The sequence below is a fragment of the Sminthopsis crassicaudata genome, chromosome 5, assembly GCF_048593235.1.
Source record: "Sminthopsis crassicaudata isolate SCR6 chromosome 5, ASM4859323v1, whole genome shotgun sequence".
Classification (NCBI taxonomy): domain Eukaryota; kingdom Metazoa; phylum Chordata; class Mammalia; order Dasyuromorphia; family Dasyuridae; genus Sminthopsis; species Sminthopsis crassicaudata.
This window is the reverse complement of record NC_133621.1, coordinates 264,276,945-264,294,989: the sequence shown is the minus strand read 5'-3', so window position 1 is coordinate 264,294,989 and position 18,045 is coordinate 264,276,945.

The window sequence follows — 18,045 nt, the reverse complement described above, 5'->3', positions numbered from 1 at the left end:
TCTTAGCCCTGCTTGGTTTCAATTTAATGACTTTTCCCCCCTAATATTTATTTGATATCTTCACTTAGGTTTATGATTGTGTACTCACCTTAAATGCTTTAGAGGTTGTTTTTTTTTTTGCCCAAATTATATGTAATTTCTTTCTTTCCTATGACATCTCATCTCATACCTTTAAATCCCACTGAGTCCTTCTCAAGGATAAAAGTTTTATTGACCAATTGCTCATGACTAGGCTAACCTAATATAATAAAAATGACAATTCTATCTAAATCAGTCTATGTATTCAGTGCCATACCAGTCACACTGGCAACAATTAATTTATAGAGCTAAAAAATCAATAACAAAATTTATTTGGAAGAACAAAATATCAAGAATATCAATGAAATTAATAAGAAAATGCAAAGGTAGGTGGCCTAGCCATTCCAGACCTAAAGGTATGTTACAAAGCAAGAGACATCAAAATCATCTGGTACTGGCTAAGATCAATGAAATAAGTTAGGTAGACACAAGATACAATATTCAATGTCTTCATAGTAATCTAATGTTTGATAAGTCCAGAGACTCCAGCTTCTTGAATAAAAACTCACTATTTGTCATAATTGCTGAGAAAATTGGAAAACAGTATGGCAGAAACTAAGCACTGACTAACATCTCATAATCTATACCAAGATAAAGTTGAAATAGGCTCGTAATTAAAATATAAAGAATGTTAATATATGAAAATTAGTAGATCAAGTATAGTCTACTTGCCATATCTTTGGAAGGAATTTTTGAAAAGGGAATTTATAAAAACATTAGAAATCATTATGAAATTAAAATGGATACATTACATAAATTACATTACATTAAATAAAAAAAAAAAGTTTTTGCACAAACAAAGCCAATGCAGCCAAGATTAGAAGGAAAGCAGAAAACTGGGAGAAAAGTTTACAGTCATTGTGTCTGATAAAGATCTCATTTCTAAAATATATAGAGAACTGTATCAAATTTATAAGAATACAAGTAATTCCTTCATTGATAAATGGTCAAAGGATATAAAAGGACAATTTTCAGATGAAGAAATTAAAGCCATCTATACTCATGTGATAAAATGCTTGAAAATACTATTGATTAGAGAAATTCAAATTAAGAAAACTCTGAAGTTTCATCTCACACCTATCAGCCTGGCTACAATGATGAACAAAAATAATAATAAATGTTAGAAAGTTGGGATACTAATATATTGTTGGTAGAGTTGTAGCAATATGGAACAATGCCCCAAAATCAATAAAATTGTGCACATCCTCTTTTAACCAGCAGGGCTACTACTGCTCTCCCCCCCCAAAAAAAAAAAACATAGAAGAAGGAAAAGAACCCACATGTACAAAAAATGTTTGTAGCAGCTCTTTTTTGTAGTGACAAGGAAATGAAAATTGAGTATGCTCATTAATGAAGAACAGATAAGTTATTGTGTAAAAATGTAATAGAAAATTATTGTTCTATAAGAAATGATGAGCAGGCTGATTTCAGAAAAATTCTGGAAACACTTACATGAACTAATGCTAAGTGAAATGAGCAGAACTATGAGAAGGTTGTACAAAACAACAAAAAGATTGTGTGATCAACTATGATGGATATGACTCTTCTTATCATGTAGTGATTCAAGATAATTCCAATAGATGTGTTGGAAAATGATATTTGCATGTAGAGAGAGAATTATGGAGACTGAACGTGGGTCAAATGATAACATTTTCCCCAATTTTTGCATTTTCACCTTTTTTTATTTGTTTGTTTACTTGCCTTTTCTGTTTCATGTTTTTTTTTTTTTTTTATCCTTTTTGGTATTTTTTATACACCACATGAAAAATACAGAAATATGTTTAAAATGATTATACATGTTTAACCTACATCAGACAACATTTTAGAGATGAAAAAGCAGGGATATGAAATAGCAATTACTTTTAGACTTTTTTTTCCCCTTTTTTTCTAGTAACAGTGTTTTTTGTTTTGTTTTGTTTTGTTTTGTTTTGTTTTGTTTTGTTTTGTTTTGTTTTGTTTTGTTTTTTCTATTCTTTGAGATAATTGGAGACTTCTGGCCAAGATGGCAGCATAGAGGCAGAAGGTTACTTGAGCTCTGCGTTTTCTCTCAGGACTTACTTCATGACAAGCCTCAGAGTTAATGCTTGACCAGAAAAGAAACCCACAAATAATCACCAACAGAAGACATCCTTGAAATTGTGTTTGCTTGGGGGAGGGGACTAACATACTGGGCACAGACTGAGGGCAAGCAGGGAGAGCCAGACAGGCAACTTACACAGCTCAGATCTGAGGGGGGAGGTGTGCAATCTCTGCCATTTCTGTGAAAATACTTTTTCCCCAGTGTGGATGTTCCATCTTGGCAGCAAGCCAGGAGCAGCAAAGAAGGTGTAAACACAATAGGTAAAAAATAAAACCCCAGAAAGCTAGCATCTCTCCAGACCCGGCCATGCCCACCCCCACCCCCACCCTGAGTGACACAGCACATTCTTAGAGGCTCAGAGCACAGACTCAGCACAGCTATCGCTATCCTGCTAGTGCCTCCCTGCACTCTCCCTCAGTCTAGAGGAAACTCAATAACAACATCCATCCCCATCCCCCCAAAAAACAGACCAATTGTTTGTCTTGTCAATTTGTTTTCTTTGATTCCTGCTCTGACAAAATGAACAAAAAATGTAAAATGGCTCTAACTATTGACAGCTTCTGTATGGAAAGAGAGCAGACTTCAAATACTGAGGGGACCAAAAGCAGATTGTCTCAAGAGGAATCCCCTAAGGGGGACATGAGCTGTTCCTCAATGAAAAAGACTCTAATAGAGGAAATCAAAAACACTCTCACAAGAGAACTAGAAGAGAAATGGGAAAAAGGAAAGGGAAGCTTGGCAAGAGATCCTGGAGAAGTCATCGAGAGTGGATAAAGAGACCAAATCATTGAGAAATAAAATTAGTGAGCTGGAAAAAGAAAATAGCTCTCTAAAAAATAAAATGCATGAAATGGAAAAAAAAATCCATAGAAGAAAAAAACTCACTTAAAAACTCAATTGGACAATTAAAAAAAATATAAAAAAAGTGAGTGAAGAAAATACATCATTGAAAATTCGATTAGAACAAGTAGAAATGAATGACTCAAGGAGAAACCAAGAAATAGTCAAGGAAAACCAGAAAAATGAAACAATTGAAAAGAATGTCAAGTATTTTATTGGAGGGACAACAGACCTGGAAAATAGATCCAGGAGAGACAATTTGAGAATAATTGGACTCCCTTACAAATGTGAGGAAAAAAAGAGCCTGGATATTATTTTCCAGAAAATTATCAAAGAGAACTGCCCAGACGTTTTAAAAACAGAGGGTAAAATAGACATTGAAAAAAATTCATCTATCACCTATTGAAAGGGACCCTAAAAATCAAAACACCAAGAAATACAGTGGCCAAGTTCAAGAACCATCAGACGAAGGAAAAAATACTGGAAGCTGCTAGAAAAAAGCAATTCAGATATGGAGGAGCCACAATAAGGATAACCCAGGATCTAGCAGCATCCACATCAAAAGAACAAAGGGCCTGGAACATGATATTCTGAAAGGCTAAAGAACTTGGTATGCAGCCAAGAATAACTTACCCAGCAAAATGAGCATCGTTTTCCAGGGAAGAAGATGGACATTTAACAAAATAAATGAATTCCATCTATTCTTGATGAAAAAACCAGACCTACACAAAATGTTTGATCTTCAAATACAGAACTCAAGAGATTTCTAAAAAGGTAAAAAGAAATCTTGACAACTATATGTCTGCCATAAAGGTAAGTAAAGAACACATGTATAATTTGTCCTAGAAACTAGAGGTGGCATATACCAAGATAAGAGCAAAATGAGTCCATGACTTAGGTATAAATAATGAGATAATAAATAGATTAGAGCAACAGAGAATAGTCTACCTCTCAGACCTGTGGAGGAGGAAGGAATTTATGACCAGAGGAGAACTAGAGATCATTATTGATCACTAAATAGAAGATTTTGATTACATCAAACTAAAAAGTTTCTGTACAAACAATACCAATGCAAACAAGATTAGAAGGGAAGCAACAAATTGGGAAAATATTTTTAAAGTTAAAGGTTCTGATAAAGGTCTCATCTCCAAAATATATAAAGAATGGATCCTAATTTATAAGAAATCAAACCATTCTCCAATTGATAAATGGTCAAAGGATATGAACAGACAATTCTCAGATGATGAAATTGAAATTATAGTCACTCATATGAAAGAGTGTTCCAAATCACTACTGATTAGAGAAATGCAAATTAAGACAACTCTGAGATACCACTACACACCTGTCAGATTGGCTAAAATGACAGGAACAAATAATGATGAATGTTGGAGGGGATGTGGGAAAACTGGGACACTGATACATTGTTGGTGGAGTTGTGAAAGAATCCAGCCATTCTGGAGAGCAATTTGGAACTATGCCCAAAAAGTTGTCAAACTGTGCATACCCTTTGACCCAGCATTGCTGTTATTGGGATTATATCCCAAAGAAATACTAAAGAGTGGAAAGGGACCTGTATGTGCCAAAATGTTTGTGGCAGCTCTTTTTGTAGTGGCTAGAAACTGGAAAATGAATGGATGTCCATCATTTGGAGAATGGTTGGGTAAATTATGGTATATGAAGGTTATAGAATATTATTGCTCTGTAAGAAATGACCAGCAGGAGGAATACAGAGAGGCCTGGAGAGAATTACATCAACTGATGCTGAGTGAAATGAATAGAACCAGAAGATCGATGTACACTTCCATGTTGTATGAAGATATATTCTGATGGAAGTGGATATCTTCAACATAAAGAAGATCCAACTCACTTCCAGTTGATCAAAGATGGACAGAAATAACTACACCCAGAGAAGGGACACTGGAAAGTGAATGTAAATTGTTAGCACTACTGTCTATCAAACCAGGTTACTTATACCTTCGGAATCTAATAATTAATGTGCAACAAGAAAATGGTATTTACACACATATATTGTATCTAGGTTATATTGTAACATATGTAAAATGTATGGGATTGCCTGTCATCAAGGGGAGGGAGTAGAGGGAGCGAGGGGATAATTTGGAAAAATGAATACAAGGGATAATATTATAAAAAACATTACTCATGCATTTATACTGTGAAAAAAATTATAAATAAAAAAAGAGAAAAAATTAACTAGAGGTAGAAAGGAAATAATATCATAAAAAAGGGTAAAGTGGTGGTACTACATCTCATGAAGAGGCAAAGGTCACCTATTATATCTGAGAGAAAGAAAGGAGGAAGATGAACATAGTGTATATCAATAGACATATTCTATTTATGGTGAAACTTCTTCCACTTCATTGAAAAGTGAGAGGGAAGAAGTAAGCAAAGGGGAACAGAATACAGAAATTGTGAGGAAAAAGGGTAAAATAGAGAGAGGAACTTTGAGTTGGGGGAGGGATACTAAAAAGGGATGGCTGTGAAAAGCAAGTGGTGTTCACAAATTTAATACTGGGTAGGGGGGTAAGAGGGAAGGAAAGGAGAAAAGCATAAGCATGGGTTAACAGGATGGCAAGCAATATAGAATTAGTCATTCTAACCATAAATGTGAATGGGGCAAACTCCCTCATAAAGAAGAAGCAGTTAGCAGACTGGATTAAAAGTCAGAATTCTACTATAAGTTGTTTACAGGAAACACACCTGAAACAGTGTGATACATTCAAACTAAAAGTAAAAGGGTGGAGAAGAATCTACTATGCTTCAGGTGAAGCCAAAAAAGCAGGGGTAGCCATCCTCATCTCAGATTAAGCAAAAACAAAAATTGATCTAATTAAAAGAGATAAGGAAGGGCATTATATCCTGCTAAAGGGTAGCATAGATAATGAAGCAGTATCAATATTAAACATCTATGCACCAAGTGGTGCAGCATCTAAATTCTTAAAAGAGAAATTAAGAGAGCTGCAAAAAGAAATTGACAGCAAAACTATAATAGTGGGAGATCTCAACCTTGCACTCTCAGAATTAGATAAATCAAATCACAAAATAAATAAGAAAGAAGTCAAAGAGGTAAATAGAATACTAGAAAAGTTTGATATGATAGATCTTTGGTGAAAGCTAAATGGAGACAGAAAAGAGTTTACTTTCTTCTCAGCATTTCATGGAACCTATACAAAAACTGATCATATACTAGGACATAAAAACCTCAAAAACAAATACAGTAAGGCAGAAATAGTAAATGCATCCTTTTCAGACTACAATGTAATTAAAATTACATTCAGTAAAAACCAGGGGAAAATAGACCAAAAAATAATTGGAAACTAAATAATCTCATACTAAAGAATGATTGGGTAAAACAGCAAATCATAGACATAATTAATAACTTCACCCAAGAAAATGACAATAATGAGACATCATACCAAAATGTGTGGGATACAGCCAAAGCAGTAATAAGGGGAAGTTTTATATCTCTACAGGCCTACTTGCATAAAATAGAGAAAGAGAGGGCCAACGAATTAGGCTTACAACTAAAATTGCTAGAAAAGGAACAAATTAAACCCCCCCCCAGACAAACACAAAACTTGAAATTCAAAAAATAAAAGGTGAGATTAATAAAATTGAAAGTAAAAAACTGTTGGATTAATTAATAAAACTAAGAGTTGTTTCTATGAAAAAAAAATGGACAAACCCTTAGTAAATCTGATTAAAAAAAGGAAAGAGAAAAAGCAAATTGTTAGTCTTGAAAATGAAAAGGGAGAAATCACCACTAACGAAGTGGAAATTAGAACAAGCTACTTTGCTCAACTTTATGCCAATAAATTCGATAACTTAAATGAAATGGAAGAAGACCTTCAAAAATATAGCTTGCCCAGATTGACAGAGGAAGAAGAAATAGAACAAGCTATTAACAACTTCCTAAGAAAAAAGTCCCCAGGACCAGATGGATTTACATGTGAATTCTACCAAACATTTAAAGAACAACTAACTCCAATGTTATATAAACTATTTGAAAAAATAGGGATTGAAGGAGTCCTATCAAATTCCTTCTATGACACAGACATGTTACTGATACCTAAACCAGGTAGCTTGAAAACTGAGAAAGAAAACTATAGACCAATATCCTTAATGAATATTGATGTTAAAATCTTAAATAAGATATTAGCAAAAAGACTTCAGATAATCATCCCCAGGATAATATACTATGATCAAGTACGATTTATACAAGGAATGCAGGGCTGGATTAATATTAGGAAAACTATTAGTATAATTGACGATATTAATAATAAAATTAATAAAAACCATATGATAATCTCAATAGATGAAGAAAAAGCATTTGATAAAATCCAACATCCATTCCTGATAAAAATGCTTGAGAGTATAGGAATAAATGGACTATTCCTTAAAATAATAAGGAGCCTATATTTAAAACCGTCAGTAAATATCATATGTAATGTCGATGAACTAGAACCTTTCCCTGTAAGATCAGGAGTGAAACAAGGTTGTCCACTATTCAATATAGTACTAGAAACGCTAGCCTCGGCAATACAAGCTGAGAAAGAGATTCAAGGAATTAGAGTAGGAAATGAGGAAATCAAACTATCATTCTTTGCAGATGACATGATGGTATGCTTAGAGAACCCCAAAGAGTCTGCTAAAAAGCTATTAGAAATAACTCAGAACTTTAGCAAAGTTGCAGGATACAAAATAAATCCACATAAATCCTCAGCTTTTTTATACATTACCCACACAATCCAAGAGCAAGAGATACAAAGAGAAATTCCATTCAAAATAACGGTCGATAATATAAAATATTTGGGAATATATCTACCAAAGGAAAGTCAGGAATTATATGAGCAAAATTACAAAACCCTTGCCACAAAAATAAAGTCTGATTTAAATAATTGGAAAGACATTCAGTGCTCTTGGATAGGCCGAGCAAATATAATTAAGGTGACAATACTCCCTAAACTAATCTATTTATTTAGTGCTATATGAATCAGACTCCCAAGAAACTATTTTAATGACCTAGAAAAAATAACAACAGAATTCATATGGAACAACAAAAGGTCAAGAATTTCAAGGGAAGTAATGAAAAAAAAATTAAGTGAAGGTGGTCTAGCTGTACCTGATCTAGAATTGTATTATAAAGCAACAGTCACCAAAACATTTGGTATTGGCTAAAAAGCAGATTATTTGATCAGTGGAATAGATTAGGTTCACAGGGCAAGATAGTGCATAAAAATAGCAATCTAGTGTTTGACAAACCCAAAGATCCCAAATTTTGGCATAAGAGTTCATTATTTGACAAAAACTGCTGGGAAAACTGGAATTTAGTATGGTAGAACCTAGGCATGGACCCACATTTAACACCACATACTAAGATAAGATCAAAATGGGTCCAAGATTTAGACATAAAGAACTAGATCTTAAATAAATTAGAGTAACATAGGATAGTTTACCTCTCAGACTTGTGGAGGAGGAAGGAATTTGTTTCCAAAGGAGAACTAGAGATCATTATTGATCACAAAATAGAAAATTTTGATTACACCAAATTAAAAAGTTTCTGCACAAACAAAACTAATCCAAACAAGATTAGAAGGGAAGTAACAAATTGGGAAAACATTTTTAAAGTTAAAGGTTTTGATAAAGGCCTCATCTCCAAAATATACAGAGAATTGACTTTAATTTATAAGAAATCAAGCCATTCTCCAATTGATAAATGGTCAAAGGATATGACCAGACAAATTTCAGTGATGAAATTAAAACTATTTCCACTCATATGAAAGAGTGTTCCAAATCACTATTGATCAGAGAAATGCAAATCAAGACAACTCTGAGATACCACTACACATCTGTCAGATTGGCTAAGATGACAGGAACAAATAATGATGAATGTTGGAGGGGTTGTGGGAAAACTGGGACACTAATACATTGTTGGTGGAGTTGTGAAAGAATCCAACCATTCTGGAGAGCAATCTGGAATTATGCCCTAAAAGTTATCAAACTGTGCATACCCTTTGATCTAGCAGTGCTACTACTGGGCTTATATCCCAAGGAAATACTAAAGAAGGGAAAGGGACCAGTAGGTGCCAAAATGTTTGTTGCTGCCCCTTTTTGTAGTGGCTACAAACTAGAAAATGAATGGGTGTCCATCAATTGGAGAATGGTTGGGTAAATTATGTCATATAAATGTTATGGAAAATTATTGTTCTGTAACAAATGACCAACAGGAGGAATACAGACAGGCTTGGAGAGACTAACATCAACTGATGATGAGTGAAATGAGCAGAACCAGGAGATCATTATACACTTCAACAATGATACTGTATGAGGATGTATTCTGATGGAAGTGGATATCTTCAACATAGAGAAGAGCTAATCCAATTCCAATTGATCAATGTTGGACAGAATCAGCTACACCCAGAAAAGGAATACTGGGAAATGAGTGTAAACTGTGAGCATTTTTTTGTTTTTGTTTTTCTCCCCAGATTATTTTTACTTTCTTAATACAATTCTTCCTTTGCAATAACAACAACAAAAACAAAATTTGATTCTGAACATATATATTGTACCTAGGATATACTATAACATATTTACTATGTATGGGAATGCCTGCCATTTAGGGGAGGTGGTGGAGGGAAGGAGGGTAAAAATTCAGAGCAGAAGGAAGCACAAGGGATAAAGGTGTAAAAAAAATTACCTATGCATATGTACTGTCAAAAATGTTATAATTATAAAATTAATAAATAAAAAAGTTAATTGGAAAAATAATGCCCAAGTTCCTCAAAAGATATTTTCAAAACCAAATAAGAGAGACAGAGGAAAATTGAGATTTTGTGGTTTGCAGAAAATTGAGAAGTGAATTGAGAGTGGTGCAAAAGAAAATACCAAAAGCTTATGAGGAGAAAAATGCCCCAAAGGGCAAAATTGGCTAAATGGCAAAAAATGTACAAAAGCACATTGAGGAAAAAATTTATTTAAAATTAGAATTGAACAAATGGAATCGAGTTACTCTATGATAAATCAAGACACAATAAATGAAAACCAAAAGAATGAAAAAATATCTATGAAATATCTCATTAGAAAAATAAGTGATCTAAAAATAGTCACAGAAGAGGCAATTTAAAAATGTATTCTATCTGTAACTTATGATAAAAAGAGCCTCTACATCATCTTTCAAGAAATTATGAAGGAAAATTGTCCTAATATTCTAGAATCAGAAAGTATAACTGAAATTGAAAGAATTCCCCAATCACCACATGAAACAGATGCCAAGATGAAAACTCCAAGAAATATTATAGCCAAATTTCAGGAGAAAATACTGCAAATATCCAGAAAGAAACAATTCAGGTATAATGGAGCCATAATCAGGATCACAGAAGATTTAGCAAATTCTATATTAAAGAACTGGAAGGTTTGGAATACGATATTCTGGAGAGCAATGGAGCTAAGATTACCACCAAGAATTATCTACCTAGCAAAAATTAATATAATCATCTAGAAGAAAAGGGGGACATTCAATAAAACAGATAATTTTCAATCATTTATGATGAAAAGACCAGATCTGAATGGAAAATTTGATTTTCTAATACAGGACTCTGAAAAAGTATAAGGAGGTAATCAGGAAAGTGATATCGTAAGGGACTTAACATTATTTATCTCTTTATATGCCTTCATGGGAGGGTGTTATTTGGAACTCATTAGAACTTTCTCATTATTATGGCAATTTAAAGAGGCATGTATAGACAAAGGACACAGATGTGTTTAATAAAACAAGATAATACTTAAAAAAAAACAAAATTAAGGTATGAAAGAATGTACTGGGAGAAAAGGAAAAGGAGAAGTGGAATGGTATAAAATAGTTGCATAATAGAGGCTTTGAAAAAAAATTTTACAATGAAGGTGGGAAAAGAGGAGAAGTGGGTGTACTTTCCCTAAATAGAATTGGCTTAAAAAAATAACTTACACACTTAATAGGGGTATAGAAATTTACCTTACCCTGAAGGAAAATAGGATGAGAAGAATGTTAGGGAATGGGGGAATATGATAAAGAGAGGGCATTATGGAGTAAGGAGGGGTCAGTAGCAAAACACTTTTGAGGAAGGATAGAGTGAAAGCAGAAAAAGAATAGAATAAATGGAGGAAATACACTTAGCAAAAGTAATTATAAAAATAATGTTGAAGCAAGTTTTTCTGATAAGATTGAAATATATTTCTGAAATATATGGCGAGCTGAGCCAAATTTTTAAATAATACAAGCCATGCCCCAATTGATAAATAATAAAAATATATCAATTATGCTCAAAGGACATATCATGAATATCCTTTGACCTAACGATAGCATTACTAGATATGAATCACAAAATAGATTTTTTTTTAAAAAAGAAAAGAATCTATATGTACAGAAATATTTACAGCAGGAGGGTGGAGCCAAGATGACAGAGAGTAGGCATGACTTCCTGGGATCTTTTCTGATCTTCTCCTAAACCAATAGTAGATTATGCCTCTAAAATGGTTTTGGAATGACAGAACCCACAAAGAACCCACAAATATCTGGAGATACCTTGGAAGAATTTCAGAACAGGTCTGTATCAAATGGGCAAGGGTTCAGTCTGCTGAGTCCAGACTGCAGTGCAGGGAGTTGGGGACAAGGAGGTGGGGTGGGGAGCCAGAGTGTTGCAGCATCCACCTGGGAATCTGCTGTGAAACTCTTAAGTTATTCTGTTTTGGTTGCAAGCAGGTGTTAGCAGATTTGCTATAAAACACCCCAAACTAAATACAAAAGGCAAAATGTAAGCCACTGAACCTCAGAAGAACTCAAACCCTGAGATTCCTAAAGGCCAATTAACTCCAGATGAAGTCACAAAAGGAGATATGGAATGGTCCCCATTTCACAAGACTTTCTTGGAAGATTTAAAAAAAATCCTAAAAGAGAGTTAGAAGAAAAATAGGGGAAGGAAATGAGATCTTTGTAAGAGGGTATGGAAAAGGAAAAACAGAAATTATATGAAGAAAACTTTTCAAAACAATTTGGAAGAAATGGAAAAAGAATAGGACTCCTTATATAATAGATATGAAAAAGATACCACCTCACAGAAAAACAAAATTTGTGAACAAGGAAAAAAATGTAATCGATAAAACAATTCAATTGGCCAAATACAAAAATTGCTAAATACACTAAAAATTAGAATTGAACAAATGGAAATGGATGACTCAAAAAGAATTCAATAATCAGTCATACAAAACAAAATGAAAGCAATAGAAGAAAATATGAAATACCTCTTAGGTAAAAAAAAAAATGACCTGGAAGATAGATCTTGGAGACACAATCTAAGGATTATTGCACTTTCTGAAAGCCATGATTTTAAAAAAAGAACCTAGACATTATCTTACAAGAAATAATAAGGCAAAACTGTCCTAATGTTGTAGAATCAAAAGGGAAAATAGCTATTGAAAGAATTCATCAATCACCTCTTGAAAGAGGTCACAAAATGAAAACTCCAAGGAATATGTTGGCTAAATTTCAGAATTATTGCACCAAGGAAAACATATTGTAAGCAGCCAGAAAGGAACAATGTAAAAACTTAGGGGCCACAATCAGGATTACCCCAAACCTGCAGCTTCCACTTTAAAGGATCAAAGAGTCTGGATCTATTATTTTGAAAGGCAAAGGAATTTATATTACAGCCAAAAATAAGCCCTTCAGCTAAAATAAGCATTATCTTTCAGGGAAGAAGATGGACATTCAATGGCACAGGTGAATTTCATCTATTTCTGGTGAAAACACCAGAGTTGAACAAAAAAGTTGATCTCCAAACATAGAACTCAGAAGAAGCATATAAAGGTAAAAAGTAAAGAACTTTTGAGAACTATAGGGATGTGGATATACTTAAAGAATGTAGGTATAATTTGATTTTATTATGATAATATGAAAAAGAAACTTGAGGTTAAAAGGGAAATGTACTGGAAAAGGGGGGAAAAAAGGAGGGAAACTAAGGGAAATTATATCCCACAAAGAGACAAAGAGGACCCATTATAATTTAGGGAAAGAAGGGAGATGGATGAGCATTTTGTGTGACTCTTACTCTCATCAGATTTGGCTCAAACAGAGAATATCAGAAATATTTGGTTTTACAGAGAAACTTTTCTCACCCTATAGGGAAGTAGGAGAGGAAAAGGGGAAAGGAAAGAGGGGGCTAATAGAAGGGAGAACAGAAATAGCAGGGGGGAAAATATAAGAAATGGGGTGGGGCTGTGAAAAGGGAGAGCTCTTTCAGGGAGGTGGTGATCAGAAGCAAACCATTGGGGTAGAAAGAAGTAGGAAAAGAAAAGAAAGATAACTTAAGGTAAATAAGATACTAGAAAAAAAAAATAGAATTAGTTAATTTAACTGTGAATGTGAATGGGATGCACTCTCTCATAAAAATGAAAGTGGAGAGAAGACTGGATTAAAAGCCAGAATCCTACAATATGTTGCTTACAAGAAATACATTTAAAGCAAAATTATATATACAGAGTGAAGATAAAGGGCTAGAGCAGACTTTACTATGCTTCAGGTGAAATTAAAAAAAACAAAAATAGCAAGCCTGATCCCAGATCAAGTAAAAGCAAAGATAGATCTAATTAAAAGAGATAAGGAAGGAAATTATATATTTTAAAGGGTACCATAGATAATGAAGAAACAGCAATACTAAATATATATACACTAAGTGGTATGGCATCCAAATTCCTAGAGAAGAAGTTAAAAGTGAAGCAAGAAGAAAGAGACTACAAAACTATACTAGTGAGGGATCTCAACCTTGCTCTCTCAGAACTAGATAAATTGAACCACAAAATAAATAAGAAAGAAGTTAAGGGGGTAAATAGAATGTTAGAAAAGTGATGTATGGTATATCTGAAGAAATTGAATAGAAGCAGAAAGGTGTTTTCTTTTTTCTTTGATGGTTCATGGAAGATATAGAAAAATTGACCATGTATTAGAGCATAAAACCTCAAAAACAAATGATGAAAGGCAGAAATAATAAATGCATTTTTCCCAGATTGAGATGCAATAAAAATCACACACAATCAAAGGGCAGGGGATAATAGATCAAAAATTATTGGAACCTAAATAATATAATACTAAAAAATGAATGGGTAAAAACCAAACCATAGACACAATCAATAACTTCACCCAAAAGATTGATAATAATGAGACAAAGTCTCAAAATTTGTGGGATGTAGCCAAAGCAGTTATTGGGGGAAATTTTATATTTCTAGATGCTTACTAGCATCTAGCATAAAATAGAGAAAGAAAGAAAAATCAATGAATCAGGCTTACAACTAAAAAAAAGCTAGAAAAAGAACAAATTTAAAATGCTCAATTACATACAAAATTTAAAATTCTGAAAATAAAAGGGGAGATTAATAAAATAAAAAATTTTAAAAAGCATTCAATTAATAAATAAAACTAAGAGTTGGCTTTATGAAAAAAATAGATAAACCTTTAGTTAATTTGATTAGAAAAAAAGAAAAAAACAAATCAAATTGCTAGTCTCAAAAATGAAAAGTACTTCCCATCAATGAAGAGAAAATTAGAGCAATAATCAGGAGTTATTTTGATCAACTATTATCAATAATTTGATAATCTAAGTGAAATGGAGGAATATATGCAAAATATAATTTGTGCAGTTTAACAGAAGAGGAAATAAATTATTTAAATAGTCCCATTTTAGAAACAGAAATAGAACAAGCTATTAATCAATTGCTTAAGAAAAAAATCTCCAGGGCCAGATGGATTTACATGTGAATTCTACCAAACATTTAAAGAACAATTAATTCCAATACTATATAAACTATGTGAAAAAATAGGGAAAGAAGACGTCCTACCAAATTCCTTTTATGACAAAGATATAGTGCTGATACCTAAACCAGGTAAGATGAAATCAGAGAAAGAAAATTATAGACCAATTTCCCTAATGAATATTTATGCAAATATCTTAAAAAATAGCTTCTGATGGACAAGGCCCTTTCCAACAATGAGATGAGTCAAATCAGTTCCAGTAGAGCAGTAATGAACTGAATCAGCTACACCCAGCAAAAGAACTCTGGGAGTTGACTATGAACCACTACATGGAATTCCCCATGCCTCTATTTTTGTCTGTCTGCATTTTGGATTTCCTTCACAGGTTAATTGTACACTATTTCACAGTCTGATTCTTTTTGTACATCAAAATAACTGTTTGGATATGTATACATATATTGTATTTTTAACTTATACTTTCACATATTTAACATGTATTGGTTAAGCTACCATCTGGGGAAGGGGTGGGGGAAAGGAGGGGAAAAGTTGAAACAAAAGGTTTTGCAATTGTCAATGCTTTTAAATTACATATGCATAATTTTTTTGCAAAAATAAAAAAATTAAAAGTTAATAAAATATATATTAGCAGTGATATTACAGAAGTAACTCCAGGATAGTACACTAGGACCAAGGAGGATTAATACTAGGAATGTAGGGTTGTTTCAATATTAGGAAAACTATTAGCAACCAAAATAGCATAAATCATAAGATTATCTCAATAGCTGCAGAAAAAGCATTTGATAAAATCCAACAACCATTCCTATGGGGGGGGGGAACTAGAGAGCATAAAAATAAAAATAAATGGACTTCTTCCTAAAATGATCAGTAGTATTTATTTAAAACCATCAGTAAGTATCATAAGCAATGGGGACAAACTAGAACTATTGCCAGTAAAATCAGGAGTGAAACAAAGTTGCCACTATAACCATTATTATTCAAAATTGTATTAGAAATGTTAGTTTTGGCAATAAGAGAAGAAAAAGAGGTTAAAGGAATTAGAGTAAGTAATCAGGAAAGCAAATTCTCACTCTTTGCACATAATGATAATAGGCTTAAAGAACCTTAGAGAATCAACTAAAAATCTACTAGAAACAATTCAAAACTTTAGCAAAGTTGTAGGATACAAAATAAATCTACATAAATCACGAGTGTTTTTATATATTACCAAGAAAGTCCAGCAGCAAGAGATACAAAAAGAAATTCAATTTAGAATAACTTTTGATAGTATAAAATATTTGGGAATATATCTGCCAAGGAAAATTCAGGAACTAGAAGAACACAACTATAAAACACTTTCCACAAAAATAAAGTCAGATCTAATAAGTTAAAAAAAAAAAAAAAAAAAAAAAGATTCTAAATAGAAGACATTTACATCTTATTTAAAAATTACTCTTTTCATTTTGATTTTTCTTCTAAGGACTTAGTTTATAAAGAGTAACAGCTTATTAAAAAGGAAGAGTTTTATATGATCTTTGTGGAAAATGTAACATGATTCCTCTCTCTCATTTGCTTCACTGCTTTATACACAATTTAACATCTAGGAAGTATGAGGGGCAGGGAGTCTGGTTCACAGTGATCTGTTTAAAAATTTAAAAAAATACTTTTTCTGGTTTCTTTGTGTTTTCTATGAAAATTGAAAATTGTTTAGAAAAAGTTTCTTTTTTTAATAACATCATGAACTAGGGAAGCAAAATATTTGTACTATTATTAATGGGACTGCATGTTATTTTTATAAAATAAGAATGTAGAATTAGCAACTCAATTTAGGAACATGTTTGTCACTTCCATACACTTTTTTTCCAATTATACCTCTATTAATAGTTATAAATATTTATAGTCAACATTTAATGAAATATATTAAATATTTGATCATTAGTTCAGTTTCTAGAATGTAAGAACTAAATATTTTAACAAGGTTTACATATATACATTCATTAACAATGACAATTTTGATAAGGTTATTTGTAATCACATTAAATCATTCTTTAACATTTACCAAGGTCTTTCTTTAACAATCCACCATATAGCCATTGGAAATAAGAGTAACTACATTTGACTGAAGATCATAATATAGATCATGGTTAAAGACCTTAAAGACCCTGAATGAAACTACTTATAGTAAATCTTCTTTCCAGATTTTTTATTTATGGGAGTAGAGAAAAACTCACTATTTCACTATATTTTATTTTATAACTCAGACTCAAACAAATAGTAGGGAATGATTTTCTTTAAAACGAAAGATTAGTTTCTTTCCACTGGATTCAGTATTCCTTCCATCGTTTCTTTTCTTGTGTAGAGGAAAGCAATCCATATATGAAATTGAGGAGAGTGATGAGATGGAAGAAAGGATTGGAGAAATTCTCATAAAAAAGTTTTATAAAGGAGCTGCACCATTTCATGGGATAAATATAAAGAAAGAGGCAGCTTTAAATAAAATGATGAAACTAAATGAAGGTGAAGATTAAACTAAGTAAAAAAAAAACTAACTAAATGTTGATAAATGTAGAATAGATTATGGAAGGATAATATAGAAATTTGAATTAGTTTTGAATCATATTATCTATAGAAAAGATTATATGCCTGACACAAACACTCTCATAACATTTGGTAGTTTAATCATAATGGAGGGAAATGAGAGTTGCTTAACAAAAGTTTCAAAATATTCCCATGTAGCCTTATTTTTGTTGCAGGAACTTATCTGTTCTTTAAATTTCAATTTTTCCAAGATTTTTAACAGTAATATGGATTTCTGAATATAGTCACATATAATTGCATCCAATATCCAATAAAATTGGTTTTATATTTTCCCCATCTATTTTCTAAGTCAAATGATATATTGCATTGTCATCTTTCTTTGCATTTAATGCTGGATTAATATAAAAAACGATCATGGGAAAGGGAAAAATCCTAACTCGCTGCTTCATTGTGCCTATTTAAGAACTTATCAGATGCCTTTGACTTTTTAATGAAACTTTCTTAAAATAATATTTTCAAACTGAATGTCTGCCCCTTCTAAAAATTTCACTTCAGATTTACTTTTTAGACCCAAGATCAAAATTCTGATAAAGTGCATTATTCATAAAGAAATACCTCACTGACTGAGCACTGTGAGTGAATACCTGGAGACCAATATGTTCTGGTAGTCTTGTCCCCAAAGTACATCTGCCAAACCATGTAACTTCTTTATTCA